Source organism: Acinonyx jubatus, chromosome C1 (genome assembly GCF_027475565.1).
Source record: "Acinonyx jubatus isolate Ajub_Pintada_27869175 chromosome C1, VMU_Ajub_asm_v1.0, whole genome shotgun sequence".
Taxonomy (NCBI): Eukaryota; Metazoa; Chordata; class Mammalia; order Carnivora; family Felidae; genus Acinonyx; species Acinonyx jubatus.
The window spans coordinates 74,893,015-74,909,332 of record NC_069381.1 but is presented as its reverse complement, the minus strand read 5'-3'; the positions used below and the strand labels follow the sequence as shown (position 1 = coordinate 74,909,332).

Below are 16,318 nucleotides of genomic sequence, written 5' to 3'. Positions count from 1 at the left end.
TGTCTGGAAAACTGACCTGGATCTAGTTCCAGCCTACAAGCTGTATAAACCTAGAACAAGTGGCTTAAGCCCTGTAAGCCTCAATTTTCTGACCTGTACAGCTACACTTGTCTCCTAGAATTAACTCACATAAAACACTTAAAAACAGAAGAGTGCCTAGTATAGAGTTAAGAGGTCAAAAAACTATTGAACATAGAGCTAAACTCTCATATTTGCCTATTTAGATCATTCCTGGGCCAGGGCAATCAAATCAACCAAAGATCTCATGAAATAATTAAACATGGGCACAAGAAAGAATCTGAGTAGGAACCAGAAAGGTTTTCATCCATGCCTTACTTAGCTGTCAGCAACAGGACTAACAGGGTAGAGATCATCTCTGAGCCACAAAGAAATGACTTCTAGGTCTACAGGCTATGGTTATGGTGCTGCGCTGGAATGTATGAAATAACTACAACGTTAGGTACCAGGTCTCCAATTTGCCTTTTTCTGATACGAAGAGTTAAGTTTCAAGGAACAAGTTACTTCACCTGATTCTCCATTTCATTGCTTATAAAAGAAAACTGAATTGAGTGGCCCCAAAGATTCCTTCCAGCTCTAACAATCTGTATTTCTTTGATGGCATAAACCTGATATCACTCTTTTAGTCATGAAGTCTGTACTGATGAGATCTATCAAATTTCTAAGTGATACCACTCTGTCAAGCAAGTAGATCTTCAAATAGCTTGTAATGAATAAATTTTTTATGTTGCCGGTTTAGTTATCTACAGAGATTCCCCAGTTATCTTGAAAATGTTCTCTTAAAATAATGCTTCTGGCCCTTCTGGACCTATTCTTCTTCTCTCTCAAATACAATATATCTGCAATTAGGAGCCTGGCTCCAAAAAAAGAAACTTAGAGGAAAAATTAAATGTTACCAATATAGATTTCTACATTCATAAGCCTTTGTATAGTGAGATTTTTCTCTATCCATATCCAACTGCCATTTAGTGCTTTCGTGACCTTAATGATGAAGCAGAAAAAGCTCACAGGAAAGCTAAAGTAGTAATGGATCTTGGCTTCATCAAGGGTTTTATGACTGTCCCTTGTGCCAAATCCAAAGGACACAGAGGATCCGTAGCTGTTCACTCACTGACTTGCCCAGGTATCAGACATTGATGGCAATGTTACCCAAGGAGCTCAGGGCATCCCTTGGCACACTGGTGGACCCCAAGGCATAGGTATAGAGAGTAGGATGAGAAAGGAAGAGAAAAGAATTAAAAGCTCTACAAGATTTAACAGGAGGCCAGAAATGGAAGAGAGAGAAAGGAAAAGGGACACAGAATGAAAAGCTATAGAATCATATTCATTTGGAAGGAATAACTACACCAAAGTACTTTAGGTACATTAAATTCACATGACAAGCCTCACATCATCTTATCCTCATTCTAAAGACAAGCAAACGGAAGCTTAGAGATTTTAATTTAAGACTGAATGGTATGTGTGCACGTTGTGACCTCAGAGAACTCACTTTGTGCCCACGGGAGGCGTTGGTCTCTCTGCAGCCATGACTGAGGATGGACAGCCTCTCTGAGGTGCCCTCAGCGCTGGGACCCTGGATAGGACAGGGCAGCTCAGTCCAGCTCGGCATAGCTTTGGAGATTTGTTTTTCATATGAAGCCAAAGTCTGTTGCCCTGCAACTTCGACCTTCCTTTATCCCAGGAAATCAACACATTAGCAGCTATAAGGTTTCCTGTCAAAGCCCCCATCAGTAACTAAAATTTTCTAAATGTCAGAAATTTTTCAAGGAAAATCTCAAAAAACCATATATATATATATATATATATATATATATATATATTTTTTTTTTTTTTTTTTTTTTTTTTAAATAAGACCTGTAAGGTAAGAGTTAAGAGCCTTGGGATTTGCAAACTTACTATAGGAAGATTGAACATGGGTGTATCTTTGATTAGGTACTTCATAGAGGATGATATACATCTATTTCTATTAAGAAAGGAATCAGAGTTGCCTTCAAGTTTTAATACAAAAGATTTAGTTTAAAATATTACTGACTTGAGATCAGAGAGTACAGAGATTTTCTCTCTTCCAGAAAAGCTTACATCGTACATTTCCTTTATCCTGGAATGGTTCAGATAAAAGCCTCCCTTAAGTATGAGATTTGTAAGCTTTCTTTCCCAGTACTGATGAAAGCTTACTTAAAAATGAAAAGCTCATCTAATGTGTGACCTTCAACTTAAATGCCTGGCATTTAAGTTCCATCCATAAAGTGGGAATACTACTTGGTACACTGTATTTTAGGACTGTTGTAAAAATGTTGCCTTTTGGTCTTACTGTTACTGCCCCGTAAAATATACAAATTACTCATCTAGAATTAAATGCTAAAATAAGCAGGGAAACTTAAACAAATATAGAAAAGATTTCATGTATTTATATATTATACGTATATATGTATATATTAATTTGGCAACTATATATTTTAATGCTCAGTATTTGTAAAAGGTACTGACAAAATCATTGTTTCAATTTTTGAATTTTCACTTCGCCGTTTGTAACCACCTCCTGAAGGCACAAAGTGGGAGTTCGCCTCTTTGTGAGAACACTGCTTTAACGTCTCCATCTCATACTGGGCATTTGTGGCACCACGGATCACAAGCTCACACTTCCTTCAAAGAGCAAGTGATCAGGAAACATAGGGGAATCGTCATGAAATAAATGGGTGGTAAGGCAGACCAAAATTAGTGCCTACTGACTCTCCCCTGAGGGTACTTATTAAAGCATTATGGTTTACATTTAGAAAGGCAAAGATAACCTATTATGCTATCAGTTCTTTTGGGGGTAAAAGCTCAGGGTTGCAGATAATCCTCTTTCCCCATATTTAAAATAATGAGGGGATTATTTCTTTCTTCCATTCAGTTCTTAGCCCCAAACCATTTCTCACTTAAGTAATTTTCACAGCGGTACCTGAGAAGCAAAAAAGGCAGATAGAATGTCACAGTGTAGACAGTGACAAGTTAAAAACTGAAGGAACCAATGGCAACTCAGGTCAAAGGCAGCAAAGCCAACACAGGTAAGGTTTAAATCAATGGGCAACATAGAAACAAACACTAGAATTCTCACCATTGTTTCTCCATTAACATTTCCATGTATCAAGTCTCTCACTCAGAAATGAGTTTAAAAAAAGAATCAAGTTACTTATCCTTAATCCCACACCTAACTGAAGGGTTTACTAATATGGTTTATACTGCAAATGTCAATTCATTTCAAGCTTATCTTAATAAGCATCACAAATCAGAAACTTGACTTCTGACCTCTCTACTTCTTATAAAATACCAAACATCAAAATAATATACAGGAAATGTATTCAATTCTACCCAGAATCCCTTCAACAGCGATATTTATATTTTTGTATTTCCTTCGAAATCTGTATGTATTTCAGCACAGTTGCAATAATCAATGTGTTCTGAATAAATTCTTTTTTACACTTATTTCATAATTTTTCCAACTGTCTTTGTTGGATTCTATTAGCTTTAAACAGAATATGACAACTAGTTCATTTCTTACCTTAAGTGAAATTTCCCAACTCTATTAATAGACTATATTAGAATGGAGACCTATAATTTTCACCTGGAAATACAGACAAAACTGGTTTGCTTTTTTAAAATTCTCTTCTTTCAGAAGACACAAAAAGCCTCGCTCGTCTTTTGCTTACTTGGATGCAGCAGGCAAGCAGCAAGAGATAATGATCCCAATTTTAGAGGCTAATGAACTACTACAGTACTTATAAAATTTATGGCTTTCTTGAAAACACCTGGCAGATTAGTTGGTACTAAAACCATTTTTTATTTTATACATATATATTTTTAAGTTTATTTATTTATTTGGGGGGGGGGGGCAGAGAGAGAGGGACAGAGAGAGAATTCCAAGCAGGCTCTGCACTGTCAGTGCAGAACCCGACACAGGGCTCAATCTCATGAACCCTAAGATCATGACCTGAGCCAAAACCAAGAGTCGGATGCTTAACCAAATGAGCCACCCTAGAACCATTTTTTAAACAAATCTACATTTTATCTGTTTACACTGAGCCATGCAATTTTTAAGTTTTAATGCGGGTTTGATTTACATGCAAATCCAAATAGATTCAGAAGATATAATCAACATCGAAAAAACAATGGTTATTTTCTCTACTACGGCAATGAGGGGGAGTTTTCTGAAATAGAGACAGTAATAGCCTCACATTAGTTACAAGCTCTTCACCTACTACTAGAGGTACTGCCTCTAACAGTCTCTCCCCACCCTGCCCAACACAGGTTTCATACCAGGAAACCAAAGAAAGATTACAAGTTTTACAAGGAAAGCTCCACTTCAAACTGCTTTTCAAGTGTTCTTACACTGCTCATTATTCTGTGAAAGACACTTAAGAGGCATAAGGACATTCCATGCAGAGGAAAACTTAATTAGGCAGAAACAGAGAAGTATGCTTAACTCTGTATTAAGTGAAAACCTTTTTTTACATCAAACCACATGGTGGATTGATCCCTAAGTCATTCTCACTGTGTAGGCAGAGAAGGTTCAGGGCAGGAGTGACAACCTTCCCAGCGCAAGGGGAGCAGCAGCAGACCCCTTCCCTTGTTCCTACCAGTGCAGTGATGGGGCTGTGAGGCAGTGTGGTGGTCTCAAGCTGGAAGACAAGAGAGGGTAAAGCATAGAATAGGAAATTTTCAGCTTATTTTGCTGTCATTTGCCCTCTCCTCTCCCTTCGAAAGGAAAGGAGCCTTTTTTCTTTCTGATTATAAAAGCAATACCTACTTGCCATGAAAAGAATCAGATAATACAGAAAACTATAGAAAAGAAAATAAAGGGGGACCTGATTGGCTCAGTCAGTTGAGCATCCAACTCTCGATTTCAGCTTGGGTCATGATCCCAGGGTGCTGAGATCAAGACCTAAGTCAGGCTCCACACTGAGTGTGGTGCCTGCTTGAGATTCTCCTTCTGTCCCTCTGCCGCTCTCTCCTGCCTGCATACACTCTTTCTCTCTCTCAAATAAAAAAAAGAGGGGCATCTGGGTGGCTCAGCTGACTAAGTGTCTGACTCCTGATTTTGGTTCAGGTCATCATCTCACAGATTGTGAGTTCGAGCCCCACGTTGGGCTCTGTGCTAAGAGCAACGAGCCTGCTTGGGATTCTCTCTCACCTTCTCTCTCCCTGCCCCTCCCTCATTCATGCTCTCTGTGTCTCTCAAATAAATAAGTAAATAAGTAAACATCAAAAAATACTTTAAGGGGCGCCTGGGTGGCGCAGTCGGTTAAGCGTCCGACTTCAGCCAGGTCACGATCTCGCGGTCCGTGAGTTCGAGCCCCGCGTCGGGCTCTGGGCTGATGGCTCAGAGCCTGGAGCCTGCTTCCGATTCTGTGTCTCCCTCTCTCTCTGCCCCTCCCCCGTTCATGCTCTGTCTCTCTCTGTCCCAAAAATAAATAAACGTTGAAAAAAAAAAATAAAAAAAAATACTTTAAAAAAAGTAAATACTAACTATAATTCTTCTACCCAAAGATTAACTACTCTTAATGTCTTAGTATATATAATCTTCCAATTTTTTTCTATGCATATGCACACAAACATGTTTTTGCTTTTAAAAAAAAATTTAGAAAGTGAAATCAATTGTAAACTCTACAGTGATCACCAAAAAAAAAAAAAAATTCGTAAAGTATAATTGACATGCTTAAAGAGGAGATAAAATAGAATCATATAAAATGTTCGCTTAAAAATCACAGAAGAAAATGGAGAAAAAGGAAACAAATAGCCACTGCAACAAATAGAAAACAGTTACCAACATGGTAGACATTAAGTCCACTAGATCAATAATCACCTTAAATGTGAATCATGTAAATACACCAATTAAATGATACAACTTGGGGTGCCTGGGTGGCTCAGCCGGTTAAATGTCTGACTTCGGCTCAGGTCATGATCTCGCGGTTCATTAGTCAGAACCCTGTGTTGGTCCGTGCTGACAGCTCGGAGCCTGGAGCCCGCTTCGGATTCTGTGTCTCCCTCTCTCTCTGCCCTCCCCCACTCGCACTTTGTCTCTGTCTTTCTCAAAAATAAATGAACATTAAAAATTTTTTTAAAAAGATACAACTTAACAGATTTTATTTTTAAAAAATAAACCCAAATATATACGGTCTATAAGACACCCAGTGTCAACACAGACCTAGGTTAAAAACAGAGCAAGAGGGGCACCTGGGTGGCTTGGTCGGTTGTGTCCGACTTTGCCTCAGGTCATGATCTCACGGTCCGTGAGTTCGAGCCCCGCGTCAGGCTCTGGGCTGACAGCTCAGAGCCTGGAGCCTGTTTCAGATTCTGTGTCTCCCTCTCTCTCTCTGCTCCTCCCCTGTTCAGGCTCTGTCTCTCTCTGTCTCAAAAATAAATAAACGTTAAAAAAAAAAATTAAAAAAAAAAAACAAAACAGCAACAAAGAGATCAAAGCTGTATGGAGCTTTGAGATCTGTTCTATCTTTTCTTGAAAGACAAATGCAGAAAAAAACTGGTCTATCGAGAAATTCTGTAAAGTTCTCAATGTTTAAGTCATTTTCCCAGTATACATAAGTATTATCCAATATTTCAATTTATTGACCTATTTTATAGGTCTGACCAAATATTGACCTATTTCATAGGATCTGAGGAATACAGAATTGCATATTATTTGAACCCACAAATTAATGGTAAATAAATACTTAACACACTTATTTCTCCCTAATCTTGCTTGTATCTAACAAAAATCTGCCAACCATAACACAACTGATGCCCTTCCTTAAAGATGAGCTCTCATTCCTTGTTTCTGGAAGTAGAGAAATATTAACAAATGTTCTTACTGCTACTTGAGAATGTGTGTGTATAGTAATTCTGTAGATTCCTTCTTCCATGCAGTTTCATGACCAATGTGAGCTGCTAAGCTTTTATTACTAGCTGAGCTCTGAAATAATTCACTGATCTAGCATGTTTAAGTTCAAGTTTAGACGCTATATGTTTGCAGAAACTCAGTGGGTTTTTCTCTGATCTTCCTGAATTGAATGCCCAAAAAAGGACATTTTCATTGCTGCATCTCTAGCATGGCCCACACTGACCAAACACACGTTGGAACTGGACTCTGCTAACCTAGGAAGTGGTCCAGTGATGACAATTTCACATATGCCAATGGAAGTTTCTGAATTCCACATACATATCCTGGTTCCGCATGTTAAAAGGGGAAAAAAGGCAGCATTCAATTTGATTTTCTGAGGTTGGAAAAAAATAACTGAAACTTTCCCATTGTGTGATGATGCTGGAATCTTTGATCTCCACTACTCTAAGTTCACAGTCAGGCTACTTAGTTTATTTTGAGAAAGCAAACCTTTCCTGTTGTTTCTCAGGAAATGGAAGAACACATTTATAGACTATGTTTTAACTTCACGTTTAGACGGTTTTAATTTTTTTTAACTATGTTTCACTTAGATGAATATTTAATTATGTGGCGAAATTAAGAGTTTCAGAAAGAAACTAGAACAGTTGCCTGGAGGGAGAATAGTGTTCTCAGACTTAAGCTAAAAGGGTGAATTTAAAAAAAAAAAAAAAAAAAAAGTCTCATGCAAACTGTTACACCCTGTTTCTTCCTGTGAAGAATTTTCCAAGCATTAAGTTGTGTAATGGCTTAATGAAGAAAAAAGGAAATGCCCAAGTTTCTCTCAAATGTGTAATAGCATAGAGAAAGATTAGAGAATTAATTTTAAAAAGAGTGTCCCATTACCTGTTTAGGCTTGTTAAATTATTACAGTAAGCTCTGGAGGTACTCACCTGATCTGGATTCACTTTTCTTTTATTTATTTTTATTTTTTTTTAATGTCTATTTGTTTTTGAGAGAGACAGAGACAGTGTGCAAGCTGGGGAGGGGCAGAGAGAGAGGGAAATACAGAAACTGAAGCAGGCTCTGTCAGCACAGAGTCCGACGCGGGACTTGAACTCACCAGCCATGAGATCATGACCTGAACTGAAGTTGGACGCTTAACCAACTGAGCCACCCAGGCACCCCATCACATTTTTTTTAATCTTTTAAAAAAAATTTTAATGTTTATTTATTTTTGAGAGAGAGAGAGAGCGCGCGAGCAGGGGAGGGGCAGTGAGAGAGGGAGACACTGAATCCAAGCAGACTCCAGGCTCTGAGCTGTCAGCACAGAGCCCGACACGGGGCTTGAACTCACAAACCGTGAGATCATGACCCAAGCTGAATTCGGACGCTAAACCAACTGAGCCACCCAGGCGCCCTGATCTGGATTCACTTTTTCTTTTTAATCTTTAAAAAATTTTTTTAATGTTTATTTATTTTTGAGAGAGAGAGCACGAGCAGGGGAGGGACAGTGAGAGAGGGAAACATAGAAACCAAGCAGGCTCCAGGCTCTGAGCCGTCAGCACAGAGCTGGATGTAAGGCTCAAACTCACAAACCATGAGATCATGACCCACGCTGAAGTTGGATGCTCAACCAACTGAGCCATCCAGGCACCCTGATCTCGATTCACTTTTTAATGTTAGCTGAACTCTAGGGCTTTAAGATGTCATCCCTGTTTGTTTGTTTAAGATATTATTTTTAAGTAATCTCTATGACCCAATGTAGGGCTTGAACTTACAACCCCAAGATCGAGAGTCACATACTCCCCTGAATGAGCCAGCCAGGCACCCTGTCATCCCTGTGCTTAACAGGAATCAGACAGTTTAAACAGCTTTGAAAAGTAAATGTTCATCCAGGGGAAGAACATTCCCAACTGAGCCTTCAGTGATGAAATGCTTCAAACTATTTCTGGTTTCTCTACTAGCAAAAAAATCAAGGTGTAGTGAAGGAGATGGGAAGGAGAAAAGTCTTTTGAGGCAAGATGCTGGAAATAACGCTCACCCTTCTTCGACTGTTGAATTCTCTTCCACAATGCTATCTTTTTGATGAGGAGGGAGAAATACACCCAGTGAAAATAAAATGCAATCATACAAGGGAAAGAAATACCACAGATGACGAATGCAAAGACCTCCTACTGCCTTTACAAAGCGCCCTGTGAGGTCTTGGGGGAGCCAAGGCACACACACGCAGCAAACCTACCCTGTCATCGCCCTGCACCACTCACAGCCCCATGCCTCTCTCCTTTCCTGCTGAGCTCCTGGGTGCAGGCCGGCAGTGGATCCGGGGCATGCTATCCAACAGCTGGCCTGGCCTCTTGCTGTCAACTCCCCAAAGGCACTGGCGAGGGCTGATATCAGAGGGACTCCTGAATGATAAATGACAGGAACCTAGCTTCTCTTACTCTTCTGGCCACTCATTTTTGTCTTAATAACGAACAGGTCTCGCAGATGTTCTGGGACCTACGGGAGACTCGAGGGGACATGAATTGTAATTTTCTCCCCTGAAAGGTGAGGACGGCGAGGCTCAGTGAGATTAGTGGACTTCCCCAAGGCCGTTGCCTGTTGATGGGAGAACTCAGACACCAACTTGGGCTCCCTAACGTTCAATCTCTTAGCTCCTTCTGTGCTCCTTTTCCTTCCTTCCCCCTCATCCTTAGGTTCCTTAAATCTCCATCTAAACCTAACGTTTCAGGCAAGGCTTTTGGGTTTTATTTTAAAAGGTCAGTCATGGTATTTATCTTACTGTATGAACCAGAAGAAAACCCCACCATCAGCACCTGCCAGCTGACAAAACACCAACTGATACACTTACTCATCCTAAATCCGTGAGCTCCTTTCTCCAAGTTTATTGTTACCAAGTCTCAACTATCATCCCCAGGCCCCCTCACTCCCAGATTCATCGGCTCCTACTTTACTAAGAAAACCCAAGCCATCAGGAACGAACTTTTTCAGCTTCCTCCTCTTCCACTAGCACTCATCTATAGTTACACGTATCTTCTTCTTCTTCTTTTATGTTTATTTATTTTTGAGAGAGAGAGAATGTGTGCATGAGTCGGGGAGGAGCAGAGAGAGAGGAAGAGAGAGAATCTCAAGCAGGCTCCATGCTGACAGAACCCTCCCTCCCGACGTGGGGCTTGATCTCATGAACTGAGATCATGACCTGAGCTGAAATCAAGAGTCAAGTCACTTAACTGAGCCACCCAGGTGCCCCCCCCAGTCAGATGTATCTTCTCTTCCTCTCCCATCCTAAAGGAATGACTGTCCCTGTTCCCTCTCACGATACCTCCTTTGATCGTGCATACATTCCAGATCATATCTTTTCTGAAGCCTTACTCCACCACTCATTCTCTCTTCTTCTACTTTTGGTTACTCTCTCCGCTTATTCTCAAACAAAATACAAGCTCTGGTCACAATTACACCTGAAAAATATTCCTTCATGGACAAATGTGTGCACACACGCTCCAATTGGTGCCTCCCCCTCAGTCCTTCCTCACCCTTGACTTAAGAACTCTTCCAACTACCGAATACCAACTGAATTTCTCATGGCCAAATCCAGGCTCCCACTTTCAGTCTTTGCTCTACCTGGCCTTCCCGGGGCTTCCCACAGACGTGAGAGCTTTTCCCTATTTACTACCCGGGTCCTTTAGCCAGTTCCTTACCAGAGCTTCAGAGAACTTATCTCTAAAAGCCAGTAACGGGGCCACCCGGGGGGCTCATTCGGTTGAGTGACTTCAGCTCAGGTCATGATCTCATGGTTGGTGAGTTCGAGCCCCGCATCGGGCTTTGTGCTGACAATTCAGAGCCTGGAGCCTGATTCGGATTCTGTGTCTCCTTCTCTCTCTGCCCCTCCCCTGCTCGCACTCTGTCTCTCTCTCCCCAGAATAAACATTATAAAATATATTTTTTAAATAAGGTAAATAAAAGCCAATAACATTAATGATTTCAGGAGGTTTTATTCAAAGGACCATATGATAATAGACAGAAACGAGACAAAAACCCTAGTGCTCAAGCTTCCCATCGGTTTTGTTTGTACCATTTCCTGATCTTGTTTCGTTCTCCCCTTTTGTCTGTTGGTCTCTGGTCATAGGGCCATCCATCAGTGATCTCAGCTACATTCACAGCTACAGTCATCAGTTCCAGTCACTCCCCAAAGCACATCTCTGGCTGTGACTTCTCTCTAGGGCAAGGCCTCTCAAGATCAACTGAACGTCCCAGGGGCACCCCAACTTGACTCCAAACTGAAGTCACTACTCTCTCTCCAAACTTGCTCCTCTCATACTTTCCATTCTGACTAATGACACCATCAGCGAATTTTCCCAACCAGAAACATCAGGGGCCATCTTTCTTTTCCCTCCCCTCCCACTTTCCATTCAATCAGTAACCAATTCTCTCTCCTAAATGAGTTTCAAACCCATCCTCTCCTTTCCTTTCCCACCATGCTCAACGTAATTCTGGTCCTCACTACTTCCATCTGGGTTGTTTTAATAGTCACTGGACTTCTCCCTGCTTCCTTTTCATGTACCTTAAGACCGTGATTTAAGCATTTATTTCATCTCTGGTCGGGAAAAAACACCACTACCAGAAATAGCATGTGTAGCCCTGGACATGGCTGGATCAAGAATCGAGGCCAAGATGTACCCCCAGCCCCCTTTCCCCTGCACCCTGACCTCTCTGCTCCAGTCACTCATACTCTATGTTCCTCGCACATTGAGCTCATCGGGGCTCCGAACCTGGACTATTTCTTTTGTTTCTTCCCTTCTCTACAGCCTGGTAAGTAATCTTATCCCTCTAATAATCGGCACCAAAATCACCTCCTTCATGAATTCTTCCCTCACAAATAAGAAAGGATAAATCACTGCCTCCTTTGTGCCCGATTCTATTATTATTTATCACAACGTACTGTGGTAAAGTGCCTCACTTTCTAAGTTCCAGTTAATGATTTATGTGTCTATCTTCTGAGGTCGGGCACTGTGTCATATTCACACTATATCTTCAACACTTAGCACAATGACTGGCACACAGCAGGTAGGAGGAAGAGAGAGAAGGGAAACTAAGATCTAGTAGTCTGGAGCTCAGCAAATGTCTGCTGAATGGATGAAGTAGCTTTGCTGTCAGTTATATTAGAATAATTGAATAAGAGAGGAGGCTGGTAAGACAGGTGGATCTGACAGCTGGTGAGGTGAGCATAAAGGAACCTGAATGAGAAATGGGAAATGTCAGCACAGATGAAGACCTCTCCTGAGTATGTAAGTTCAATCAGGTCAGTAGCTGGGGTTGTTATCATCAAACTTAGGTGAATACCTAATGAATCCTGTTTAAAGCACACTGGGAGAACAACTCCAACAGCCCAAGGGCATGGTCTTATCTGTCTAAGCAGGTTTTAGACTCTAGAACATTCTATATTATAACTTTATTGGACTTTGTGCAAGCTTAGTAAATTTCAGTAGACTGCAACCCTACATCCACAAAGCACCTATAAATAACTCCAAACAAAAGAAGAATAAAACATAGCCTATCACCCATATAATGCTAGACCCGATGGCCAAGAAGAATATCTTTGGTCCAGGCAACCATGCTATGCAGTATCTATTCTGAGACCAAAATTTGCCTCCCACAGTAATTTCACATTTACTTACAATAATATAAGCCATGTTATATACAACATGGTTTCATGCCATTTCATCAACTAAGGAAAAAGGACACTATTCTGCACAGGTATGCAAATGCTTGTTTATCAAATCAAGTAATCCAGCATTCAGGGTGACATGTATTAGAGCCTGGAAGAGGGATGAGACCAAGTGATCTGAGAAGAGTGTGGAGCAAAGTAAACTTGGGGAAAACCAAGTCAAAACTGGCAATGTTTTCCCAATAATAAACAGACATCTATAATCAACAGGTTTTCAAGAGTTTTCAGCCATGTATTACAGCATCACAAACGTTCACTCAAAAGCCATACTAGGAATGCACATCCCAGATCTATAAGTACATGCAAAGCACTAAAGAGGAAAGAGAAGCCTTTGAAGTGAGACCCCCCTGCCCTACATAGATAACCAAGTGTGGAAGGGAGCCATGTTGCTAAAAAAATAAAACTGAGAAAGAAATGTAACGTAAGGAATGTTAAATTACGTTACTAAATAATGCTCCCAGTGAAGTAAACACATTTCTAGAAGACGTCTGCAGGTGTTAAGAGTTAACACACACAGAAATAACAGCAAGAAATCTACCTAAAATAATGTATTTTTGAACTTTATTTTTTTAATGTTTGAGAGAGAGAGAGAGCGCGTGCATGCGTGTGCACAAACATGAGCAGAGGGGCACAGAGAGAGGGGGAGAGAGCAGGCTCTGTGATGTCAGTGCAGAGCCCAACGCAGGGCTCAACCCCACAAACCATGAGATCATGACCTGAGCCACCCAGGTGCTGCTATTTTTGAACTTTTAAATTTATATCAATCTTGGTAATATAAATGTACATGTAACAAGACATATTTGAAAGCCATAATAATTTTAAAAGGGTATCAATGACCCAGGAACACACAATTAAGTCACCTAAACAAATGAGAGATCTCAGAAAGAGATCTCTATCAATATACACTTATATGCTAGAGGCAGCACCAACTGTAGAGAAAGAGTAGATTATTTCGGAAACAGTGTTGGTCAAATTGACTCACAACATGACCAGTTTTTAAAAAATAAAAATGCGCATGCTGGTGTGACTCAGTCGGTTCAGTGTCCGACTCTTGATTTTAGCTCAGGTCATGATCCCAGAGTCGTGAGATTGAGCCCTGAATCTGGCTCTACGCTGGGCTTAAGATTCTCTCTCTTCTGGGGTGCCTGGGTGGCTCAGTCGGGTAAGTGTCCGGCTTCGGCTGAGCTCATGATCTCACGGTTTCTGAGTTTGAGCCCCACGCCGGGCTCTGTGCTAACAGCTCAGAACCTGGAGCCTGCTTCAGATTCTGTGTCTCCCACTCTCTCTGTCCCTCCCCCACTCATGCTCTGTCTCTCTCTCAAAAATAAATAAACATTAAAAAAAAATTTTTTTAAAGATTCTCTCTCTTCTTCTCCCTCTGCCCCTTCCCCACTTATGCTCTCTCTCATTCACAAATAGTTTCTACCTCATATATTAAATTCCATATAGTTTAAAAACTCAAGAGAAAACCTATAAAACTTGAATAAAGTGAGGGAAGACTAAACCATGGTATGATCCTAGAACAGGGAAGGATTCCTGAAATGACTCAATCACAGACCACAATAACATTAAAAACGGATGGGTTCACCTACATTAAAATTAAAGATTTTTGTTGTTGCTAATGAGTCACCCTACACAGTTATCAGGCGAGTGACATACTAGGAGAAAGTGTTCACAATACCCAAAGCAGAGAAGGGATTCGTTTCTAGAATATACAGGAATGCTAGAAGAATTCTTTCAAAGAACTTATCAGAAAAGGGCAAGAGACCTGATTCACAGAAAAGGGAAATTAAATCAAGCAAAAGGAAGGGATGCTCAACCTCACTTGTAGTCATAAAAAGGCAAAATTAAACTATGAGGTACAAAAAACATCTATCAGATTGGCCAACATCAGGAAATTTGTTAATAAAAAAAGAAATCATCATGCAGTATTGGTGGCGATACAAACCTGCCAACAAACTGCAGAGTTCCCAGTAAAACCAATATGCTTACAGCCTAACATCCAGCTGGGCTGCTTGTGGCCAATATTGCCTCAAGACACTCTCACCAACAGAGTCAATATATCTAGGCTTTTTAGGGAAAAAAATGAATACATACTGTGCGAAAGCCAAAAATATTCATAAAAACCTTAACTCTTCCACGTCCCTAATTTCCTAATGCCTTTATATGCTCTGTGGCTGTAACTTAACCCCTGCTGAGAGGGCAAAGTTAAACTTAAGACTAAACGAAGTGTGACCATTTGTCTTCACTAGGGAGGTTAAGGACAGAAAGAAGCAGATATAAAGGAGGGAGAGTTTTAGCATGGGGAATCAGAAATCTGGATCCCAGTCCAGGGCTTCACTTGTTTCTGTGAATGGGTAAGCTATAATTTCTGCCTGCCTCAGTTTCCTCACCTATAAAACAGGGAGATTATCCACCGTGCACAACACCAGGAGGATTAGAGACAATCCATGTAAAGGTCTAGCACACATGAAGTGTGAAGTAGGAAGTGATTTTTTTGTTGTTGTTTAATCAGAAAAAAAGACATTATGCACTAACCTTAATAAGTTTTGGTGCTCGGCCTATCCTGTCTTTAACAGAACACCAAAACCACAGAAACAGGCATGGAAACCAAAGAGACCGATTCAGTAGGAACTTATGTGTCCATTTTTTCCACCAGGAAATAAGGATAAATAGTATCTCTTTCCACGTACTCATCAAAAACTGTAAAGGTTAAGGTTGAGAGGAAGCTTCTTTTAGCTTCTGGGAAATGAAAATAAGGCTGCTGCTGGTGGTACTTAAGCCAGTGGCAATTATGCAACTGGTGTCAGAGTCCTGACTATATTAACGTAAGGAAAGGATATTCACAGAAGTAATGCAGGGAAAATGGTCTTACAAGAATTCCAGTTATCCATAACTGAGTACTTCTAAGACCTCAAAGTTGACCATGAAAAACAATTAATCTGGAAACAAAATCAGATTCAAAGTCAGGACTTTACACATCATCTATTTAATGTACAAGAAAGACAGAGATCGGTATCTTGATAATCTGACGGCTAAGAGACTGTACATTTAAATCACCATTTCGCCATCCCTAGCCCGGAGCAGTTGTTTTACTTTGGTCCTGATTTTCCAGCCCATGGACTTCAAGGTGCTGGCAGATTTCAGTGCACTGAACCCACGTCTCACATAGATATACACTCCTACTGTGTAAGTACAAGAAGATGTTATAGGCATTATTTACACTATATATTCAGCTGAGTGATACATAGTACCTCTGTCACTCAATATTAGCAATCATCAGAAATAAGAAGTAAAACTCTAAGCAAATCAAAATCTTTGAAATCTTTAAGTATTAATAAAAGCTTCCCAATTTGCGTGAAGGGTTGAGAACCACTGCTTTAAAGCTTGCAATTTCCAATAGAAGACAATTTTTACTATATAATGGACATGAAAAAACCAGAGGGTTTTGAAAAAATGAAAATGCTAACACAATCAATCTCTACTCTAGCCCTCTCTTGGTCATAAACTTCTCCTTGGCATTTAACATCAAAGCTAGTATGCTTTCATTCCTATTCACAAGCTATTGGAACTGTCCCAGACAGACAGAAATGGCAGTACATTGTTTATTAAGAAAAAATACGTATTTCATTCCTCATTTATAAAAGAAAGACCACTTACTTTATCTCTTTCCTCTCCCACCTTCTCCCCTTCTGATACTTGGTACAATTCTAAGGAACAGA

General features: G+C 40.4%; 1 protein-coding gene across 3 annotated transcripts in view; it reads right to left on the bottom strand.

Moving 5' to 3' along the window:
* LRRC8D (leucine rich repeat containing 8 VRAC subunit D) overlaps positions 1–16,318 on the bottom strand; it is a 121,212-nt gene that overhangs the window by 78,849 nt on the left and 26,045 nt on the right. The window contains exon 2 of one of the 3 annotated variants that reach the window (XM_053214393.1): positions 16,257–16,306. The exons of the other annotated variants lie outside the window; for them this stretch is intronic. The gene's annotated coding sequence lies outside the window, so the exon portion shown is untranslated. The remainder of the gene's footprint in view (positions 1–16,256; positions 16,307–16,318) is intronic. 3 annotated transcript variants of the gene reach the window in all.